This window comes from Echinops telfairi, unplaced genomic scaffold (assembly GCF_000313985.2).
Source record: "Echinops telfairi isolate 266 unplaced genomic scaffold, ASM31398v2 ScPeMD7_7424;HRSCAF=8462, whole genome shotgun sequence".
NCBI lineage: Eukaryota > Metazoa > Chordata > Mammalia > Afrosoricida > Tenrecidae > Echinops > Echinops telfairi.
Window position 1 is genome coordinate 11,793,420 of NW_022111324.1, and position 17,687 is coordinate 11,811,106.

Here is a 17,687-nt window from a genome sequence, read left to right on the forward strand (position 1 = left end):
GAATAAAGACGGGGCTTTCTACTCCAGTAAATAGTTACTGTCTTGGACACCCACTGGGAGCTCACTCTGAGTTGGCATCAACTGGATAGCAGTGAGTTCAGTTTTTTGTTTTGTTTTGTTTTGTTTTTTGTTATTGCTGTTGCTGCTGCCATGGAGTCCATCCTAACTCCTGGGGACCCTGTATGTGCAGAGTTGAATTGCTCTCTAGGATTTCAAGACTGTGATCTTTCAGAAGAACACCCCAGGCCTGTCTTCCGGATTACCTCTAGGTGGGCTTGAATCACCAACCTCATAACTAGTAGTGAAGCACTTAAATGTGTGTGCCACCCGGACACTCTACGTAATGTTCCATAAACCCTCAGTGCGTACAGATCTATGACAGCAAACCCCAAAAGAGTGCAAACTCAATAAAGCCATTAGCAAATAAGGCTGGGCAATCACACATACACATGATGATGATGATGATGATGATGATGATGATGATGATGATGATAAATACCATTGTTTCAAGAATCCATTTGTTTTCAGTAAGAAACTAGGTTGGCTGATTTCATACCACCCATTGGCAGAGTGGTGATGTTGCCCTACAATTACTTGGAAGGTAGCACTGGAAATTAAGTGACACATTTTCATTCAATATGTCATGGAAAATTGTTGTTATGACAAAATTATCTCTGCTTGCAAATAAGGCAGGACAAAGCAAATTTGAAAGAATGTGATTCGGCTTTAGATGTTGTATCAGTATTGGAGGTTTCAGTAAGATTTATCTCCAATAACCACGTAATAAGAGGAATAAGACTGCTCTTTGAGAGTTAAACTTCAAGATTGTATAAATGGATAAAATTAGAAATAAGCAAAATCATCTTTAAACCACAAATTGGCCTGACTTGACTCTAACTTGATTTCTATTGGAAGAATAAATCATTGCTAAGAGGTTTGGGTTGTCATGGAAACAGAAAAAGGAGCCTACAGAGGCACATTGGTACCAGTTAAGAAGAGAAGTCCAAGTTCACAGCACAGCAAGATGTCTCTGCTGTATTGGAGATCAATGCTGAAAGTTGAAACCACTGGAAATTGTTTTTCTATCTTTGGGTCATCATTAGTCCGTCATGGAGATAGATGAATCAAGCGCAGTCTAGTCACTTAACTCCACACATTCTGAATCCATGCGCATCAAAACAACCTTCTTATAGATGGTTTCCTGAGTAGATTTAGCTACATAGAAAATACTTTGGCTTTGTGACTGGAGTACTTAGGTATATACATTAAGGCTACTGGAAAATAATGAATTAATGTTCTTGTTGTATATACCTGTGTCATGACCTTGGTTATCTCATGCCCTTCGATTCATCTGATTGCTGAAACCAGGAGATTTCCGAGACCAGGACACTCTCGACCAGAGCCTTGAGGTTTTTGAGAAATGTGCAAGGGTGATCCTTCCTGATCTCTTGAAGACAGCCAGTCAGCCTTCCCCTGTCAATGACCTTATGTCAGACACATTTCAATGACATTTGGGGAGGAAGATGCTATGACTTACCTTCTTTATTGTTTTAGTAAGGAACCCTGGTGACACACTGGTTAAACATTTGGCTGAGAACCAAAAGGTCAGCAGTTCAAATCCACCAATACCTGTGGGAAACAGAAGGATTTCTCTCAAGCTGTCTCCCCCAAATATATACCAGACTTAGCTGCTTGAGAATTACCGTACACTTGGAGGTCATCAAGAGTGGATTGGGAATCATTCTCCCTGAGAGTTATCAGCTGTCTAGACCAAGCAGACACCACTGTTTAGCCCACAACAAATAGGGCCCACTCCCTTCTGATATTGTTCCCTTGAAGGAGTACCTGAAGGCAAGCCCGGGGCCAGTCTAGGATGACTAAGCTTAGGCTACCATATCTTGCCACACATGCTCCCCTATTCCCTCCTCCTACTATTGCGCGTTCACCTCTAGGTAATCACCCTCCTATTGCTTGTATTGCCTATGTTGCTACCCCTTTCTATGACATAGGTTGTTATCTGCTGTCAGGGGGCTTGTATGCCTCCCAGGATAGTAGTTGTCTGTTTCATTGCATGAGACACCAGAGAGATCAAACCCGCCCAAGGATGAATTGTACTGCCCCTTTCTATGATGTATGATTCTGTAATCATATCCCCCTAAAGTGATATAATGCGTGGTTAGCAATAAAAGAGAGGCTCCCCGGTTCTCGGTCCGTGGCTGCTCCTGCTCTGGTGGCTGGGTTCCCCCCACGAGGACCATCAAGCAGGGCTGAGGTGAACAATGCTACCATGAATTGTTTCTGACTCCATTTATTCCAACCTCTCCTCTAACTCTCATGCTCTCTATGACTTTACTATAATCTCCACTTATCATCGCTGTACAATTGCACCTACCGGACCTGTGATGATTTGTGGGGTCCCCTCTCCCTCTTACCCCCACAAATACCTCCACAGGAGAAAAATGAGCCTGCCTGCCTTGGAAACCTATGGGACAGTTTACTCTGTTCTCTAGGGTCACTGTGAGTTGGAATCAACTCAATGGAAAGAAGCTTATTTGGTTTATTGTTCTAGTTATTCTAACTTTGCAACAGTGGCAATTTCACGAACATGTAGTAACTACTAGTGAGGAAGCGGCTCAGACCAGAACACCCAACCCAACTCATAGCAACGTCATAGGACAGAGTAGAACGGCCTCTTTGTGATTCCAAGACTGTAAATCTTTAAGAAAACAGACAACCTCATCTTTCTCCTGTGGAACAGCTGGTGGGTTTGAATAACAGACCTTACAACGAGCAGTCTAGTGCTTAACCCATGGTGCAACCAGGGATCCCAGACCAACAGGCTGCAGGGAATATATGGATTTAAAATATACCACAGGAGGAGCTGACACCAAGGGCTCAATAGAAAATAAATGTCTAGAAAATAATGATGGCAACATATTACAAATGTGCTTGAAACCATTGATATCTGGATTGTGACAAGAGCTGTAAAAGCCCTCAATAAAATGTTTAAAAGCTAAATAAGTAAATGAAATATATCACAGCTAATTCATAAAGTGGGCAAAAATTATTACTTATTACATATCCACCATCATATGTTCAAATAAAGTCTCATATTCTATCCTACTATTTCTCACAACATGGAATCTCATATTCACACTCAGAGATACCCTCATCTCTGTATAAGAAGAAATACGATGATACTTGCCTGGGGAAAAACTCAGCCTGGGTGAATCTTGTCTTCCTTGCGCTCAGTTCCAGAGTAATCCCATAAACACATCAAATAGCTTAATTTCCATTTTCTAATCTAATCACAAACTTTAAAATTACTCTGTACATCACACGTGTATGTTTCTCTGTACATTTACCAAGTAGTTTTACTGCTTTGCATTTGGCAATAACTTTTGAATCTTCTTCACAAAGTCCTACTTGCTTCCTCGCCAAGCCTTCTCTGCAGATTGCCTTGCTTTGACTTCACTGAAAAAACAGAAGTCAAAAATGAGGGCAACAAATGTACAAAGATGTTTGACACAATGGATGCATGTATGGATTGTGATAAGAGTTGTACGAGCCCCCAATAAAATGATTTGGAAAAAAAGAAAAACAGAAGTCACTTGATGAGACTTCGCATATGCTCCCATCCATCAAATGATCAAATTTCTCTAGAGCCACTCCTATTTTCTTCTTTCTTTTTTTTATATCAAAAGTCAGTCTCTACATATTTCTGTTTCACTCTAAACCCTAAGAAATACATAAAGCTTTTTGAGTTGTAAATACATACAATGTGACATGTATGTATACACTGCACACACACAGTTTCCCATTTGTTTCTCTTAACAATTTTATGGTACACTATTTTCTGTTTTGTTTTACATGAACAGTTTTTCTGATAATAAAATTAAGAATTTAGAGAAAGGCGAATATATATTTAAATCTTACCGTTCAAAGACAACCTTTGTTAATATACTTATCGTTATTTACACTTCAGAGTACATTTTTTTAGTCATTTTTCGATGAATCTGTGTGTATATCTCTGAAGCATGATTATGGCATTAAACATCTTATGTCATGATTGCATTTCTCTGGTCATGAAGTATTATTCCGAATTTAGTGGCTTTTCAATATCTGTAATAAGCATGTATCGATTTCATCAGTGGACAAGTTTAGTATTATGAATACTATGTATATACATTTAAGATATAAAGAGTATACATAGTTTAATTTTAGCATCTGTCAAATTGCTGCTTGACCCAATTTACACACCTACCTACAAGATACTAAAGTGCTGGTTGTGTGGAGTTACGCGAACCTGTCAGGGCAATCAATTCAAGACTTCCGGAGAGTGGGTCAGGGCAGGCTTTGCCCTGCAGCCTAACTCTAGTTGCATGAGCCCCCTCCTCCCAGCAAGGGGCGCTGTGGCTTTCCGCCAGCGTTGAGTAGCGGGTTGGGCCGCCACGGAGGTGTCACGTGATCCAGATCGCTCCGCGCCGACGGGCGGTCTTGCGGAGATTCGCCTTGCGTACGCAGCGGGATGACGTAGTATGTAGGGGCTGGCTAGCCGCCATCTTGCTTCTTTTTCTCGCTAGCTCTCTACCTCTCTGGAAGCAGGGAAAGTGCTTTGGCAGTTTGTCCATCCGCAGCTTCGACTTTTCTGGCCGGCGGCCCTTCCGGCCCCCCCTCCCCAGGCCTGGTGTCCCCTACCCTTCCCCTTGCTTGGAGTCCTGCGGAGATTGGCCAATTGCGCAGACACTCGGCTGGACACACCGTGGCGGGTAAGGAAGGCTAGCCAGGGCGGCGCGGCCGCGATCAAAGCGGCTCGGTCGGGAAGACCTGGGAGGCGGGCGGCCTGGGGTTTTGTCGTGCTCCTGGGCCCTGGAACTCGGCGAGAAGGCCTCGGGTCTTGACATCCTGTTTCCTCTCTGGCTACCATCATCTCCGGGGCGGGGGCGGCGTGGTGGTGTCTCGGCCTCCTGGTCAGGAGCGGGAAACGGGAGCCTGGCGGGTCCCATGTGGTCTGCAGCGGGGTCTCGGCCTCTTGGGTGCTGTGCCCACCTAGACGTGGCGCGGGCCCTACGGGGGCTGGCCCGCTTTGCCGGGTAAGTGAAGGGAGCTTCCCATCGGGCCACTACTGAGCTGGAATCCTGGCCAGCCCTACTTCCGCTGGGGACGTGCTGCTAACTCCAGAGGGTCCGAGTGGGATTTTTGCACCATAGGCCGCTCCATCCCCTAGCCGACGTGGTGGATCCCACTGTAGCGCTCGCTCGCTCGCTCTCGAGGTCGTGCATTATACTCGTATAGTAGTGTATGGGAAAAAGCCCGCTCTGAAAAAAGGGACACCGATAAAACCTTTCTTCTTTGCACGAAAGGAATGTGTCTAAGCCCCTTTAAAGGGAGATATATTGGTTTTGAAATGATGTAGGGTTTTTGGAGATGTCCGACATGCCTGATGTTTGCTGGTGTAAAAAGCTGCCCGGATTTCCGCATTGGTTGGTTGGTTGGTTGGTTGGTTGGTCGGTCTTCAGCCTAGGTTCGTAGATTCTTAACTAACTACCCAAACCAAACCAAACCCTTTGCAGTCGAACCCATTCTGACTCACAGTGAAAATGGAGGACCGAGCAAAGCTGCACTTTAGGGTTTCCAAAGCTGCAGATCTTTGTGAAGTAAGGTACCTCGTCTTCCTCTCTGGGAGCTACGTGCCCCACCTTTTAGAAGCTGAGCGCTTATCCTCAGCCCCACCAGGGCTCTTTAATACTTTGGTAGGGGTCTCTAGGGGTAGATTATCCTTTGGGAGGCACAAGAAAGATCAGAGCATTCTTGAATGTTAACTGTTTATTAGCTTTCTCTGGCAAATGAAAAAGGTAGGATTATGTTAAGTACCTGCCTGCTTAATTTCAGTATTTTTTAAGTAGCATTAACCTCTTATACTGGTGTTTTTTGAATGATGCACTTGAGCCATTTTTGTGTTACAGATTCACTGCAGCATCTTTTTTGGCCCAGCCCAAATACCTTCATTCCTTAAAAAAACTAGGAGTAGATTGGGTTATTTTTTTCTTTAGAATATGGTCATTCTCTCCTGTAATGGAATTTTCAGAAGATAAGCTATTTATGTTTTATGTGGGGTCTGGTTTATGTGTTTCCATTATTGACTGCTTACAGAGCACAGTAATAAGCCCTTTGTATGTTTTATCTTCTTTAACCCTACATACAGCAAACATATGAGCAAAATGCTATTGTTATTCCCATTTTGCAGATCAGGAAATGAAGTCTGAAATTAAGGTCACTCAGCATTCATTCCTGTGCAGATTCAAACCCAGGTTATCTAAAACAGGGGATGCTGCTTTAGGTTGGGTTCTTTGGAGAAGCAAAACCAGTAAACCTTATATAGGTGCGAATGGAGAAAGAAATTTATATAAAGAGAACCGTTAGCAGGGTCCTATTACAGATGCCCTAAGGCTTCATACTGCTTCTCTGTTCTTTGTAACTTTATGATCTCTAGTAATGAAATAAGTTACAGGGTTACTAATTGGTAACTTTGCTTTTTAGTTTTATATCAGTATATGAACAATGTTGCATGTGAAGATTAAAATGTTGCAAGGTGTGAAAAAGTGGGAATGTGCATATATGTACTTTCTTGTATCTGAAGGCCAAATGAGTGCATAGAGATAATTAAAAACTAGCTCCATAGTATCAAAGAAAAAATTTTTGTATCAGATCAGGCTTATGTCATATAGAGAATATTTCTTCATTTCTAAAGTGCGAATAATAGTACCTCCCTCAGTTTTGTTTTAGCCTTTTTAAAAAATGTACATAAAGGACTGATTTCTATGCTCAGAACATTATAAAAGATTAATAATTAATGTTCGAGGCAGGAAGGAAGAATATTGGTAAAAGAAAATTTTCTCCAAGCAGTAGGTAATTTATAAATAATCTGAATGGAGTGTGTTCTTTGGGTTTTTAAGAAACAATTTTTCTTTTTCCTGATTTTTTTTTCCCTAGAAGACATTAGACATTGATTTTTTTTTTTTTTTTGACTACTCAAATGGGTTTCGTGTTTTAAGGATTTCTTCTTCTTGCTCTATAGGCAGAACTAGAATTAGAGCATGACATTCTGGTTCATTCCAGCCCTACTTTACTACCATCCTGGCAAAATATCTTGGGGTTTTCCCACTCTCCCTCTAAGTCATATTCTCATTTCCCCCCACAGACACGGCTTCAGTCTGTAAGTCAATGGGCAACTTATGTTTCAGATGGTATTTATTTAGAATATTTTTAGAAGGCAAGGATCGATCATTATTAAAATGTACTGGTACAAATTGTTACAGAAACATATTCTTCCAGTGAAGGAAGTTCAAAAGTGTGTTTAACACTCATGACTAATACACTGAGGAAAATGAGACTTGCCACTTTATTAAAAAGGTAACAGTGCATGTTTAACTGAGTCTTAACTGTGATGCTTAGAAGTCCAAGAATTACCGCTTTCTGAGTCATAACAGTTTAAATTCAGTGTTGCCATTGATGCATCCATCAGAATATAGGATAACTGTAGTAAATTTCTGTTGGGTTTTTTTCTTCCTTAGAAAGGCTAATTATAAATTGATCTTTCTGACAGTTATGTTTGTAGTCCTTCATTTCCTCCAGATTAGTAGAATGCCAGTCATGTTTTAGAGGCCTGTTTGTGCATGTATTTCCCTGTACAAAAGCTATTACTTAGTTTCAACAGGAAACCTTTGTCTGAACACAAATAGCAATAAAAGTATTACTGTCAATGTAATGTACTCACCCCTGTAGGGTGCTGCTGTACACAACAGGAGGGTGGGATATAATCAACGTCTATGAAACGCTTCTAGTTTAGGAAAACACTGCTGAGTGTTATGTACATAGCATACTATCTAGTAAATTTCTGTATACTTGTCTGTTTTCCAATATTAGTCTGTTTTCCCTTACTAAACTTGTTTCCATCCCCTCATCAACTTGGACAAACATTTTTGTGTACTGGGAGTGTGTTGTGTGTTTTTGAATAAATGAGGGATAGACACAAGGAAACACTCACTTCTGTGATTCAGTAGCTGTGATCTTACTGGTGCAAGAGAATACCCTGTCATTTCTCTTCTTTACTTACCCATCACAGTAATATAGACACTTTCAAATAGTTTATGTGATTAATCTGCATTGTGAGGTGTATTTGAATCAGATGTTTCTTCCTTGTTTTTTAACATTGTCCTGACTGGTGGTTCAAATCCACTTTGCAGCACCACAGAAGAAAGCCTGGTTGTCGGCTTCCTTTGAGATTGCAGCCAAGAAAACCCCATTGGACAGATCTACTGCATGGGGTTGCCACGAGTCAGAAGCAACAGCAACAGGCTTTTGATAGTCAATAGGAGGACTATATGTCTTTTGGTTCTCATTCTTCACATTCTTAAAGATTCATGTTAAAAGTTATTGTTGTTCACATACTGTGGATGAATGGTTAACCTGAGGGAATAAGGCTTCCTTTTCTTTAGGTTTTCGTTGAATGCTGTCTCAGTCATAGGGATATTAGCAGGAATTGTTCTTAAAGTCTCTTTTAAGTCAAATTTTTAGGTATTTAGCCCTACTTCAGTGTAAGAACAAGAGAAAGATGTAGCAATTTCTTTCTGTAAAGATTTCACCACCTTGGAAAAACCTTTGAGGGCGGTTCTACTCTGCCTACAGGGTCACCAGAGTCTGAATCAACTCAACAGCAATGGGTTTTAGTGGAAGACAATGCTTGGAGCCTTTTTCACTGATTTAAAAGCTTTATGTAAAATTTATGCTTTACGTGCACTAAGTGAAGGTGATTGTGATGAAGAATTTGTTCACATAAGGTTTAATTTAGTTCAGTCATTTTAAAGTGTGGGCCAGTTTTCATACTATTCAACGTCAAGTGTCAATTGTTGGGAAGTGGAGATTACCTGTACAGTACTCTAAAAAAGAGCTCTGGACTAGGTTTAAATCCTCTGGTCACTTTTCAGTTATTAACATAGGGCCAGCATTACATTTACATTTTAGATGTATGCAAACATCACATTAACTGTTTGAAACTTAAAATACCAGATCATTTAAGTTGTTGAAAATAAAGATTATGCTTCCTCCTTTTGATGAATTAAAATTTAGATTTTTTTTGTAATATGACTATTTTAGTTTGATCAGGATTTTAAGTGGCTTTTAATGTCAATCTTTAAGCTTAGTAGATCTTTACTGAGGTAACATGATATGGGAGATGCAGTTACTTCCAAAGGTTAGAGAAAGGGGACAGAAAGGGATTTTATGTGTAGATCAAGAAAACGAAGGTATTGAAATGTGTTTGAAGAAGGGGATATTGGTTATGTTATGGGGTGTAGTTTTGCTCTTTAAAATTTTTTATTTACATTTAGGAAATTTTGTTATATTTTTTACAGTACCGTTCTGAGTTTTACTCTTCTAGCCCTCACCACAATTAGAATAAGAACATGTTCACTGCAGCATGTCGTGTGTGTGTGTGTGTGTGTGTGTGTGTGTCCCATGCTTCAATTAGTATCCTCTAAGAAACAGTTTTGTGTAACTTTTGGAGAAATATGAAGCATCTCCCAACTTTAAATTAGTCTTCTGGCATTTTAGAGTCAGGAAAGCATCTCTACTTCTGAATAGGAATGCAGTCAAGAGAAGCTGATTACTTGGTCTTCTGGTCAAGGAGGGGAAAAAATAGTCCAGTTATGTTAATGAGAATCTTTAGGTAAAAGCAAGACAGTCGATGAGGGCAGACATTTCAATTATGGAGAAAAGGGGCCAGTGGTTGGGAAGTGCTGATTCACCCTAAACATAAAGAGGCAAACCTTTGAGTAATTTGAAAAGCTGTTAACAATTTGGAAGATTTATAATAATCCATAATGCTAGATGAGCAGTTATTTATAGCTCATGCCTTCCTTTCTTTCCCATAAATCAGCATTACTGGTTTTGCAGAAAGTAAAGTTGCCTTTAAGAAGTTGTGCTTTAAAAAAAAAAAAAGTTGTGCTTTAACAAAGCCCACATGGAACAACATATCAACCCGTGTGATCACGGGGTGTCGAACGGATCACTGAAGACAAATGGGTGCATAAGCAAATGTGGTGAAGAAAGCTGATGGTGCCTGGCTATCAAAAAGTATAGCGTCTGGGGTCTTAAAGGCCTGAAGGTAATCAAGCGGCCATCAAGTTCAGAAGCAACAAAGCCCACATGGAAGAAGCACACCAGCCTATGCCTTACACACACACACACACACACCACCCCCACCCCAGAACAGTTAAAGTATGTCTACACAAGAGTATTTGTATGCTCACAAAAAAACAAAACCGAGGGCTTGGAGATCCTATAAAGAGGGTGGGGAAAGATAAACTGAACAATTAGAAAGTTTTTCTTTTGTAATCAGTCTAATTTGTTTGTAAGATTTGTCTTGGCGAAGTCTAGAATTTAACACAATATATATCGAGATATAATGCGATAAGCTGATTTAGTAGAACTGTTACAGTAAAGCCTGTGGAAGGTGGAAAATGTTAGAGAAGGACAATTCAGATATTCCACTAACTAGAGAGTAGTGCAAAAATGATGGCTGCACCCTGTTAAAAGTGGAAAACTTGCATGCCTCCTGAAAAACACGAGTTTCCTTAGATCAGACTCTCATAGGTTTCATCATATAATTCCAGATCTGTGCCTTAGATTTCTTTTAAAGTAACAGTTTTCATAAGCTGCCACAGAGTTGGGACCTCTTCATTTCAACTGGTTGCTATATGTTCTGCATTTGTGAAATACCATTTTGCCTGTGTCTATAAGACAATGGAGCAGTAACACTGCTTTATAAAAACGATTTCTTTAAGAGAAATCTAAGGCACAGATCTGATGGAACCTTGGGAACATAGTGGTTACAAGTTGGGCTGCTAACCGTAAGATCAGCAGTTCAAAACCACCAGTTGCTGCTTGGGAGAAAGATGGTACTTTCTAGTCCTGTAAAAAGTTAAATTCTTGGAAACTCAGAACAGTTCTATCCTGTCCTGTAGGTTCGTAGGGTCACTCTGAGTCAGCATCAACTTGATGGCATTGAGTTTGGGGTTTGGATTTTTTGTTTTATGTGTATGATGGTAATTCCAAATTTTTATCCAATTTATTGGCAAAAGACATTGAAAAGTGCAGAATCTAGTGTATTTAAGTTACATTATTTCTCTTTTTATCATTTTATTGGTGGCTCATACAACTCATCACAATCCATACATACATCCATTGTGTCAAGCACATTTGTACATTTGTTGCCATCATCATTCTCAAAACATTTGCTTTCTGCTTGAGCCCTTGGTATCAGCTCCTTATTTTCCCCTCCCTCCCTGCTCCCCCCTCCCTCATGAACCCTTGATAATTTATAAATTATTATTATTTTGTCATATCTTATCCACTCCGTTCACCCACTTTTCTGTTGTCCATCCCCCAAGGAGGAGGTTGTATGTAGATCCTTGTAATCGGTTCTCCCTCTCCACCCCACCCTCCCTCCACCCTCTTGGTATCACCACTCTCAGCACTGGTCCTGAAGGGATCATCTGTCCAGGATTCCCTGTGTTTCTACCCTGTTTCCCCGAAAATAAGACTGTGTCTTATATTAATTTTTGCTCCCAAAGATGCGCTAGGCCTTGTTTTCAGAGGATGTCTTATTTTTCCATGAAGAATACGGTACACATTTATTGTTGAACAACAAAAAAGGAAATTTATCACCTGTATATGGTACAGTTGTAGTTGTCATCACAAACCAGCATAACCAGACAAACTGTGAACCCTACAGTATCAAGTACTCGCACATCCTGCCTGCTCCGGCTGTGCTGCAGCCAACAGTGAGCTGTGTGGGGGCGCCCGCTAGGGTCCAGAGGTCAGAGTTATGGTAGCTTCGGGGAGGTCTTATTTTCAGGGGATGTCTTACTTTTGGGGAAACACGGTAGTTCTTATTGTACCAGTGTACATCCTCTGGTCTAGCCAGATTTGTAAGGTACATTGGGATCATGATAAAATAGGGTGGGGGGAGAGGAAGCATTTATGAACTGAAAGTTGTATGTTTCATCACAGCTACATTGTATTAGGTTACATTATTTCATTTAAAGATTCTTACCTTTAAGTAGATATATCATTATTTTTCCCCTTCAAATATTTTGTGATTTTGATTTGTTTTGCATTTAAAGACATGAAAATTTGGGAAATTAATATGTTCAAATCAAGTTCAAAATCTAAAAGTAAATTAATGTTTTAAGGTTTATAGTTTGTGAAGGTTTATAAATGTTATTTATTTTGATTGGCCTGGACATAGGAAGCATGGTAAATGTTTTGGCTTTTTTGTTTGGAATAGAAACTTTACATTTGAATGATAAAATTACCATTTCCCCCTTTTTACAATCCATAATGGATTGGTTCTATTTAAATTATATTTTTTACTTAAATTTTTTTATTCTTTTAAAATCTTTTAAAAATTTTAGTGATAAAAATGTAACATTTTCCAGTTTAACCATTTTTTATATGTATAACATTGATTATGTTCATGTTGTGCGGGCGTCACCACTATCCATTTCCAGGCTGTTGTATTAAGCAAATACTGTATGCTGTATCATTATCCCCCACCCACAACACACTTGCATTGTAGTTTCCTATATGAGGGGGCTTAAAAATGTTTATGAAAAGATTCCATTATCTTTTCATTTAATTTTTCTGTTGAACTTTTGAGACCTTGTATATGTGGTACAATACATTACATGCAAAAATCAAGTATTGCACCAATGTTAGCAGAAACTCATTGCTGTCTAAGTTAAGTCAGCTAAGACATTCCATTTTTGTTTCCCTCCCAACTCGGGTAATCACTTTGTAATTAAGTTTGGTCCCTAGCTTTGCTTCTTTCATATATGTGGGGTTATATACCCTTTGTGACTGGTTTATTTCCCTCATTGTGTTTTTAAGATTCATTCACCCACATTGTGACATGTTTCTGGACTTCGCTTCTTTTTGTGGATCTATTATTTGTCTATCATGTTTTGGTTAGCTATTCATCGGTTGGTAGATGTTTGTTTTCCACATTGAGCTATTATGAACAATGCTGCAACAGACATTGATATACAAATTTCTGCTTGTGTTCTTGATCCAAATTCTTTTGGATATATAACTAGATCAGTAGTGGTTCTGTGCCTAACTTTTTGAGAAACGTATCATTGTGTTTTTCTATCAGCAATGGATAGGGTTCCAATCCACATCCTCATCAACATGTTATTTTCAGATTGCTGTCATTTACAATTTCTCATCATTTTTCTGGTGTGGGTGAAATGATATCATGTGTACACACTCAGTAAATTCTGTCACCCCTGAAAATGTCTTGAAACCTTACAGTCAAGACGACCACAACCTCCTGTCTTTTGCACTGAGGAAATTTTTCTCATTGTTTACATTAAATAAACATAGCAATGCATAATGCACCTGACTCATGGTAGCGTTCAGTGATTTGTGCCATTAGCAGAGCTTTCCTTCATTAATGAAGTCACCAGTCCTTTCTACTTTGCTCATTCTCTTCTCATTTGCATTTTTCTCTCCATTGCTTTACTTTACTACAACTATTCTCTTGGCTGTATCTTCATCTCCCTTGCTTACTCTTTACACGTCTCTGGCACGGTTCTGATTCACTCCAACTGTTTTCTTTTTACCAAACTATATTTACTGTTTACGGTAGCAAAGGACAACAAATAATGTACAGCATGGTGAAGAAACAGAACAGAGCTAACAAACACTCCACCTCTGCTCACATAGCAAACTGCAAAGGAAGCAGTATTTTCATCAAGATTTCACACAAGCAAGTCATGAAGGGTCATGTCACACTGCCAAATGACTACAAAAGCAGAGAATGGCCATTGAGCAGCAATGAACCTTACTGAAGGGACAACGGGTGATATGATGAGACTTTGTAACTGACTGGTGTAGCTCCCCAAAGAATTCACAGAACTGAAACTGCCATATTAATGCATATAAATTCAATAAGGATTTGGAAAGCAGCACAGCACAAAGGTTACATGAAGTCATCTTTTGATGGGTTTTGTTCGTCTTTTACACTCCAAATTTGATCTTTTCATGTGGAGATCATAATTACTCAACAGAAAAAAATAGTAGAACTGAGACCATAGTACTGTGACCAAAGGGGAATTAAATCAGCGGTTCTCAACCTGTGGGTTGCAACCCTTTTGGGTTCTTAACAGTAGCAAAATTACAGTCAGGAAGTAGCAACGAAAATAATCTTATGGTTGGGGGTCACCACAACATGAGGGTCCCGGCAGTAGGAAGCTGAGAACCACTGTCCTAAATGAATAAAATGGGAGCAGTCAATTGGGTTTTGCATTTGTTGCCCGGTAGATGGGCCGTGAGCAGTGGTAGTGGGGTCTCTAGGCCACAGAGCCCTGCGGGGACACACTAAGGAAGACCCCCAGGCTTTCCCTTGTCTGCCTTTTAAGCAGCATCTTAGACTCTTCCCTTTGACTTTATCAGGTGCTGAACAAAGCTAAAATTTGCAATATATGGGTAAAACCTAATAAACTGTGCCTACAACAAATTGCCAGTGAAATCTCTTCCATCTCCATCAGGACCCCCAACACACCCCCAGGCACAGCACTCAAAGCAGTGTGCATGAGCCAGTGAGGCACCTACATGATTGGATGCAACAGCCGGGGGCGGGGGACCACAACACTTGGGGCCAGATCTCCACCCACAGAAAATACTGTAGATAGGTAGGCCACAGGCTTAGAGCAAACGTGTTACTGGAAGGGGAAATAAAAACAAAACAGGCCCCCAAAACCTGGCAACACATTTTACCTAAGCAATGATAGCAATTTATATTGGCCCAATTTCAGTTGTAGGTTAATCCCTGCAGAAATGGTGTTGAGTTGCTGCAGTAATTGGTGATTATCCTTGAGTTTTCCTCAGACTCCTTTGTGTTGACATGTGTTTGTTTACTACTGGATCACAAATGCAAGGACAGGTGACACTACTGTGGGATCCATACCAAGAGGCCTCCAGCCACCCACGTGTCACCTGTCTGCTCCTGGAACATGTCAGTCCTGCCTTCATCCTCCATCTCGAGCTGGACTGGGGTGTCTGTGTTAATTCGCTGTCCATCAAACTTGGTGGACATTGACAAGCCCTTTCGCTTTTGGTAGACTCAGGAGCTTGTGCCTCTTGATTTTGAACTGGCCAACAGAGCCAACCCCACCCGGCCCGCTTCTGGTTTATATGGTCGTTCACCATCTTCACTCCCTCATTAGGTTTCTCCTCACACATGGTTGCTTGAGCATTAAGCTGCAGTGGTGGCAGGGGCAGTACCAGAGTGAGCCAACAACCCTCAGCCCTGGCTCATCCACGTGGCAATTGCGTATGCATCCAATCCAGCTGTTTCTTTGTTTCCCACTACTCTCCGTTCCTGGGTGTGCTGCTGGATATTGGGAAAACTCTGCATAGATTTGGGGGTACTGGTATCACTCGGCCTCAGCTTTCTGAGATCCATGTCAATGCTTTGTTTTCCTATTTGGCTGTCTTTACTAGTCTCCCAGTTTTTGAAATCTTTCCCAACCTTCTCAGATTTCCAAATCCTTTAACCTCCCCTCAGTGAATGAGGACAGCTTATCTGTTCTCCATCTCTTCCTGACAGTACCTGGTATACTGGATGATAGGGGGATTATTTCCCCACACACACACACACACACACACTCACCCCCAGAAAAGCATATTTCCACCCACCAAAGCTATGTTTTTTTGTTTTTTTTAAACCAAACAACTTATTGCCTTCTAAATACTCTCCATTACACTCAATACATTTGTCAAATCTGTGATTCCATTCTTGGAAACAGTTTTCAAATTCATCTGTTTGGATGGCTGACAGCACCTCCCTCGTTTTTTCTCTTCAAGTCGCTGTTCTTTCGTGTCCCTCTTCATTCATGGAAACAGGTCATCCGGAGCTAGGTCAGGTGCATAGGGCAAGAGAGGCATGCTGGTTTTTGCCAAAAATTGGCCCACTGAGATGGCTGCAAGAGCCGGTGCATTGTTGTGACAAAACCAGTCCCGTCTGCCACAAATCAGGCCTTTTTGGTCACACACTGTTATGCAATTTTTTCAGAACCACTAAACAGAAAGCTTGATTAACAGTCTGACCTGGTGGAATGAACTCTATCCCTTTCACATAAAAAAAAACAAACAAACCCAAATGAGCATTGTCTTGATATTCTATTTCACTTGATGAGCTTTTTGTTTTTCCCTTCAGCAAGGTGATGATGGCATCTTCCACAGGCTGATTGACATTGGGAACAAAAGTCTGGGTCCCTTCAGAGTTGTTCTTTGAAAGCATGGCATGTTTTCTGGTCCGTTTCAGAACCTGAGGCACAAATTCCCCAGCGACCTTTCTCATTCCCAAATCTTCCTTTAAATTTTGCTAAACCAAGCTCCAAGAAGTCAAGATAACCTCCCCACCTCTTCCCTGGTAGCTAGAAGGAGATTTTTTTTTTTTTTAGTAATTTGAAGGTTTCTGAAAAGTTACTAAACGTGTTTTCCAAAAATATTATGGATTTTTAGATCTCACTATAAGTAATATTTTTCGCATTGAAAACCTTTTAAACCATATGTGATGGTAACTAGAATTTTACAATTTTTGTTGGTATAGAAATTTTAGAAGCAATAGCTAATCTCCTTTTGCAGATATGGAAACTACTCAGCTATATTCACAAATTTTCAAATTATTATACCTGCCCTTTTATGACATCCATCTTATTAATTACCATTCACTTATCATTTTTGAAAGTGGTGATTTACAAAGAACTGCTGCCTTCCAAATTTCCCTTAGACTTTTTGGAAACAATCTGGCTTAAAAACTTGTCCGTCCCATCCATCCATCCATCCATCAAAAAAAAAAAATCTAAGATTTTTCAAAATGGGAAAATGTGATTTCTCCATTAATTTTTTGAAGCTCTTATCTACATTTGAAACTCTCATGTGCATTGTTGAAATTTTCAAGGTACATGTGCTATCTAATTTTATTTGAAAAATCTATTTCTTTACCAGTATTACTTACTTAGAATCTTGGAATTTAGAAAGATCATGATTTTTCTTTCTTCCTTAAACAGAGGAAGGAGAATGGAACTTGTTATTTTAAAAGACTATTTGCAAAGTGGCCCTTAGCCCTTAAAGATTTAGATTTCTTAAGTACATTGGAAGCATGATCAAGTCCAAACCTTTTTTTTTTGGAAAGGATTTTCTTTCTTTATTATATTTTAAAATGCTCTACATAACATTTACCAGTTTTGTTACCATTACCCCTTTCAAATAAAACATACATACACATATGCTGGGATATAACAGGATGTAAGATTCAGTAGCAGAGAAAATTGTTTGCCAGATTGTTTTTTTAGATAATCATTTTCTTAGGGGCTCATACAACTCATCACAATCTGTACATACGTCATCTGTGTCCAGCTCTTTAGTACATATGTTGACTTCATCATTCTTACGACACCCGCTTTCCACTTGAGCCCCTGGTGCCACCTCATTTTTCCCGCTCCCCCCTTATAATTTATAATTTATTATTTTATTATATCTTACCCCATCCAACGTCTCCCTCACCCACTTCTCCACTGTCCGTCCCCCAGGGAGGAGGCCACATGTAGACCTTGTCC

At 40.1% G+C, this 17,687-nt stretch overlaps 1 protein-coding gene across 11 annotated transcripts in view; it reads left to right on the forward strand.

Annotated features, from left to right (window-relative positions):
• Window positions 1–4,587: 4,587 nt before the first annotated feature.
• The window catches only part of PRRC2C (proline rich coiled-coil 2C), a 67,888-nt gene continuing 54,788 nt past the window's right edge, over window positions 4,588–17,687 (forward strand). For all 11 annotated transcript variants that reach the window (XM_045298254.1, XM_045298260.1, XM_045298255.1 and 8 more), the window contains exon 1: window positions 4,588–4,769. The gene's annotated coding sequence lies outside the window, so the exon portion shown is untranslated. The remainder of the gene's footprint in view (window positions 4,770–17,687) is intronic.